The following is a 6,000-nucleotide window of genomic DNA, read 5'->3' as shown; positions in this document are numbered from 1 at the left end:
GACAGGAGTGGCTGTTGCAGGTTCCGGGATTCAGATGTTTCAGTAAGAACAGAGAAGCTGGTAAAAGAGGGGGAGGTGTGGCATTGTTGATCAGGGACAATATTACAATTGTAGAAAGGATGTTGGGAACTCGTTAACTGAGGTAGTATGAGCTGAGGTTAGAAACAGGAAAGGAGAAGTCACCATGCTGGGAGTTTTCTATAGGCCTCCGAATAGTCCCAGAGATATAGAGGAAAGGATAGCAAAGATGATTCTCGATAGAAGTGAGAGAGGCAGGGTAGTTGTCATGGGGGACTTCAACTATCCAAATATTGACTGGGATCACTACAGTACGAGTACTATAGATGGGTCAGTTTTTGTCCGTGTGTGCAGGAGGGCTTCCTGACACAGTATATAGACAGGAGAAAGTGAGGACTGCAGATGCTGGAGATCAGAGCTGAAAATGTGTTGCTGGAAAAGTGCAGCAGGATTCAGGCAGCATCCATGAAGCAGGAGAATCGACGTTTCGGATATGAGCCCTTCTTCAGGAAGGGTTCATGCCCGACACGTCGATTCTCCTGCTCCTTGGATGCTGCCTGACCTACTGCACTTTTCCAGCAACACATTTTCAGCACAGTATATACACAGGCCTACAAGGGGCGAAGCCACTTTAGATTTAGTACTGGGTAACGAGCCTGGCCAGGTGTTAGATTTGGAAGTAGGTGAGCACTTGGGAGACAGCAATCACAATTCTGTCAGGTTTACTTTAATGATGGAGAGGGATAGGTGTACTCCACCGAGCAAGAGTTACAGCTGGGGGAAGGGAAATTACGATTCAGTTAGGAAAGATTTAGGGAGCGTAGAATGGGGAAGGAAACTGCAGGGGATAAGCACATTAAAAACGTGGAGCTTAGTCAAGGAAAAGCTCCTGTGTGTCCTAGATAAGTATGTATCTGTCAGGCAGGGAGGAAGATATAGAACGTGTGAGCCGTGGTTTACTAGGGAAGTGGAATCCCTGGTCAAGAAGAAGAAGGCGGCTGATGTTAGGACAAAATGTGAAAACTCAGTTAGGGCGCTTGAGGGTAACAAGGAAGTCAGAAAAGACCTAAAAAGAGAGCTCAGAAGAGCCAGGACGAGACATGAGAAGTTGTTGGTGGATAGGATCAGGGTTAACCCTAAGGCTTTCCATAGGTATGTCAGGAATAAAAGAATGACGAGAGTTAAATTAGGACCAATCAAGGATAATAGTGGGAAGTTGTGTGTGGAGTCAGAGGAGACAGGGGAAGCACTAAATAAATATTTTTCGACAGTGTTCATTATAGAAAATGAAAATGTTGGCAAGGAAGATACAGAGATACTTGCATCTAGACTAGAAGAGATTGAGGTTCACAAGGAAGAAGCATTAGAAATACTGCAGAGTGTGAAAATAGACAAGTCCCCTGGGCTGGATGGGATCTATCCTAGGATCCTCTGGGAAGCAAGGGAAAAGATTGCCGAGTCTTTGGCATTGATCTTCAAATAATCATTGTCTACAGGAATAGTGCCTGAGGACTGGAGGATAGCAAATGTGGTTCCCTTGTTCATAAAGGGTAATAGAGACAACCCTGGTAATTACAGACCAGTGAGTCTCACTTCAGCTGTTGGAAAAGGTTATAAGAGATAGGATTTATAACCATCTAGAAAATAATAATCTGATCAGGGACAGTCAGCACGGTTTTGTGAAGGGTAGGTCATACCTAACGAATCTTATTGAGTTTTTTGACAAAGTGACCAAACAGGTAGATGAGAGCAAACCAGTTGATGTGGTGTATATGGATTTCAGCAAGGCGTTCGATAAGATTCCCCACAGTAGGCTATTGTACAAAATGCAGAGGAATGGGATTGTAGGGGACATAGCAGTTTGGATCAGTAATTGGCTTGCTGAAAGAAAACAGAGGGTTGTAGTTGATGGAACATGTTCATCTTGGTGTCCAGTTAATAGCGGCGTACCGCAAGGGTCAGTGTTTGGTCCACTGCTGTTCGTCATTTTTATAAATAACCTGGATGAGGCCTTAGAAAGGTGGGTTAGTAAATTTGCGGATGACACTAAGGTCGGTGGAGTTGGGGATAATGACGAAGGATGTAGTAGTTTGCAGAGAGATAGGATGCAGAGCTGGGCTGAGAGATGGCAAATGGAGTTTAATGTGGACAAGTGTGAGGTGATACACTTTGGACGGAGTAATCGGAATGCAAAGTACTGGGCTAATGGTGAGATTCTTGGGAGTGCAGGTGAGCAGAGAGATCTCGGTGTCCATGTCCACAGATCCCTGAAAGTTGCCACCCAGATTAACAGGTTTGTTAAGAAGGCATACAGTGTTTTGGTCTTTATTAATAGAGGGATTGAGTTCCAGAACCAGGAGGTTATGCTGCAGCTGTACAAAGCTCTGGTACAGCCACACTTGGAGTATTGTGTACAGTTCTGGTCACCGCATTATAAGAAGGATGTGGAAGCTTTGGAAAGGGTGCAGAGGAGATTTACTAGGATGTTGCCTGGTATGGAGGGAATGTCTTATGAGGAAAGGCTGAGGGCCTTGAGGCTGTTCTCGTTAGAGAGAAGAAGGTTGAGAGGTGACTTAATAGAGACATACAAGATAATCAGACGGTTAGATTGGGTGGACAGGGAGAGCCTTTTTCCAAGTATGGGGACGGCAAACACGAGGGGACACAACTTTAAAGTGAGGGGAGATAGGTATAAGACAGATGTCAGAGGTAGTTTCTTTACTCAGAGAGTAGTAAGGATATGGAATGCTTTGCCTGCAACGGTAGTAGATTCGCCAAGTTTAAGTGCATTTAAGTCGTCATTGGACAGGCATATGGACGTACATGGAGTGGTGTAGGTGGGATGGGCTTCAGATTAGTATGACAGGGTGGCGCAACATCAAGGGTCGAAGAGCCTGTACTGCGCTGTTATGTTCTATGTTCTATGATTACTGTGAGCTGGTTGTCTGAAAAACCCATCTGGTTTACTAATGTCCTTCAGGGAAGGAAACTGCCACTCTTACCTGGTCTGGCCTACATGTGACTCCAGACCCACAGCAATGTGGTTGACTCCTAACAAATAGGGATGGGCAATAAATGCTGTCTTGGCCAGTGACACCCTCATCCTTTGAATGAATAATGAAAAAATATAGGTTTCTATGAGATCTCCTCGTTTTTTTTCTAAAATCCATTGTACATAATCCTAATCGACTTAATCTCTCCCCATACATCAGCTCTGCCATCCCAGAAATCAATCTGGCAAATCTTTGCTACAGTCCCTCTATAGCAAGTACATCCGTCCTTAGATAAAGAGATCAAAACTTTATTTTTATCCACTCACACATGATGTGGGCACCTCAGGCTGGAACAGCATTTATTGCCCATCCCTAATTGCCCAGAGGGCAGTTAAGAGTCAACCACATTGCTGTGGGTCTGGAGTCACATGTAGGCCAGACCAGTCAAGGGTGGCAGTTTCCTTCCCTAAAGGGCATTAGTGAACCAGATGGGCATTTTTCTGACAATCCACAATGGTTTCATGGTCATCGCTGCATACCTAATTCCAGATTTTTGATTGAATTCCAATTCCACCATCTGCCATGGTAGGATTTGAAACTGGGTCCCCATTAACTGAGTTTCTGGATTAATAGTCTTGTGATAATACTGCATACAATATTCCAGGTATGGCCTCATCAATGCCCCTTTATAATTGCTACAAGGCATCATTGTTCCTATACGCGAATTCTCTCACTATGAAGGCACTGCCTACTGAGAGGAGCTAATAAAAGGAGAATGGCTTTATTGACTACTGGGGGAGGCATGGTAGCTCAGTGGTTAGCACACCTGTCTCACAGCACCAGTAACCCGGATTGGAGCCCAGCCTCGGGTGACTGTCTGTGTGGAGTTTGCACATTTTCCCCATGCTTGCATGGGCTTTCTCCGGGTGCTCCGGTTTCCTCCCACAATCCAAAAATTTGCAGGTTAGGTGAATTGGCTGTGCTAAATTGCCTGTAGTGTTCAGGGATGTGTAGGTTAGGTGCATTAGTCAGAGGTAAATGTAGAGCAATGGGTTAGGGTGGGATACTCTTCAGAGGGTGGGTGTGGACTTGTTAGGCTGAAGGGCCTGTTTCCACACTGTAGGGATTCTAAGTCTAAAAAAAAGGACATTAATAGTAGGCTACAGAACTAATAGCTTTGCCTGCTTCGAGGAAGCCTAAATTAAGACTCCAATCAAAGGCATTTTGCAGAGCGACTGGCATTTTTCTGACAGGGGAATAGTGCTTCCTTATGTGGGTTCCCACCAACTTCATGGTGATGGCCCCACTGCTTCAGCTTGGAGAGCTAGCACAGCTGGAGGAATCCAGGCCCAGAGAATGGTCTGCCCACAGGAAACGCAGCTGCAAGGAAGCACTGAGAGGTTTCCCCTCCCATTGCTGGAAACTTCAGCACTCAGCCATCCTGAATCCAATCTTATACGTTAAAGTTATTATTTCTACCTACCTGCACCAACAGCGTGCGCATTTTCTGTTTGTGCTCCACAGCTGTACGCCCTCTGATTGGCTGGGCAGGCAGAATCAGGATTCCACGTGGTGTATGGTGAGACCACAATCAGCCAATCAAGAGGTGACCACCAGTTAAAAAAAAACTCACATTTGTCCCACTGCTGTTTGGAGAGGTGATGGCCTTGTGATATTATTGCAAGACTATGAATCCAGAAACTCAAAGCATTCTGGGGACCTGGGTTCAAATCCTGTCATAGCAAATGCTGGGATTTGAGTTCAATATCTGGAATGAATAATCTACCGATGACCAATAAAACATTGTCAATTGTTTGAAACAAATCCACCTGGCTCACTACTGTCCCCCAGGGAAAGAAATTGGTCATTCACATAGGGGTATGGCCCATATGTGATTCCAGACCCACAACAATGTGGCTAATTCTCAACTGCCCGCTGAAATGGCCGAGCAAGCCCTCAGCTCTATCAATCACTCCAAAAATACCCCACTTAGCTTGGCTTAGCATCAAGCTCCTAGAGCTTGTGAATTTCAGCATGAGGTGACAATACACACAATTCAACAGGTAAACAACAGAAGATCAAAAAAGGCAATTGGGATGTTAGCTTTTAACATAAAGATGTTTTGCAGCTTTTGTTAGTGTGGAAATGATATTTTAGACATGAAGAGCCAGTGTAAAACTTCATTTGAAATACTGAATTCAGCTTTCAGTGCCCAATATCCAGAGCAATGAGTTGCGTTTCTAGGATGTACAGTCCAGCTTAAGCAGAATTATTCCAATGCTTAAAAAGTTAGTCTTTAAGGACATGTGCATTAACTTGAATTGCATTCCCTCAATTGAATTGCACTGAGAGGGAGGGAGCGTAGTGATCACACATAATGGTGATAGTCCAGTGCACTACTGAGGAAGTTCTCCAATCCGCAATGCCATCTTTCAGATCACAAGTGAGAATAATCACACCCTATTATTTTCAAAGAACAGAGGGATTGATCATCAGTGTCTTGGGCAACTTTAGGGTGGCACAAAGTTAATAAAAGTTAAAAAACATCATGCATTAATAATACGTGAAACAAAGGGTCAGTTAGACGTGAAACGTCAGCTCTTTTCTCTCCTTACAGATGCTGCCAGACCTGCTGAGATTTTCCAGCATTTTCTCTTTTGGTTTTGGTTTTGGATTCCAGCATCCGCAGTAATTTGCTTTTACTCTGTTGTGCATGATTGACACTCATATAGGGTTGTAACAGCAGATATTTTTACAGGAAATTATTACTCTCTAAGCAGTGCTACATATGCCATTGAGACCATAGATTTAATTAGTTCTGTGTAGTTTGTTTACAGTGTAGATGGGCATGGAAGTCCCTATGAGCTGTGGATAGTTCAACTCCACAAACACCAGGGGACTAGGAGATGTCTACCCCAGCAAAAGCAGGTCTGGAAGGCAGGGTGTGGGCTCACTACATGTATTTCATCCAATGCCATGAAACATTGAG

This window comes from Chiloscyllium plagiosum, unplaced genomic scaffold (genome assembly GCF_037043375.1).
Source record: "Chiloscyllium plagiosum isolate Xiang-an unplaced genomic scaffold, Cpla_swu_hap1 HiC_scaffold_2, whole genome shotgun sequence".
NCBI lineage: Eukaryota > Metazoa > Chordata > Chondrichthyes > Orectolobiformes > Hemiscylliidae > Chiloscyllium > Chiloscyllium plagiosum.
The sequence above is the reverse complement of the archived record's forward strand: the minus strand, read 5'-3'. Positions refer to the sequence as shown.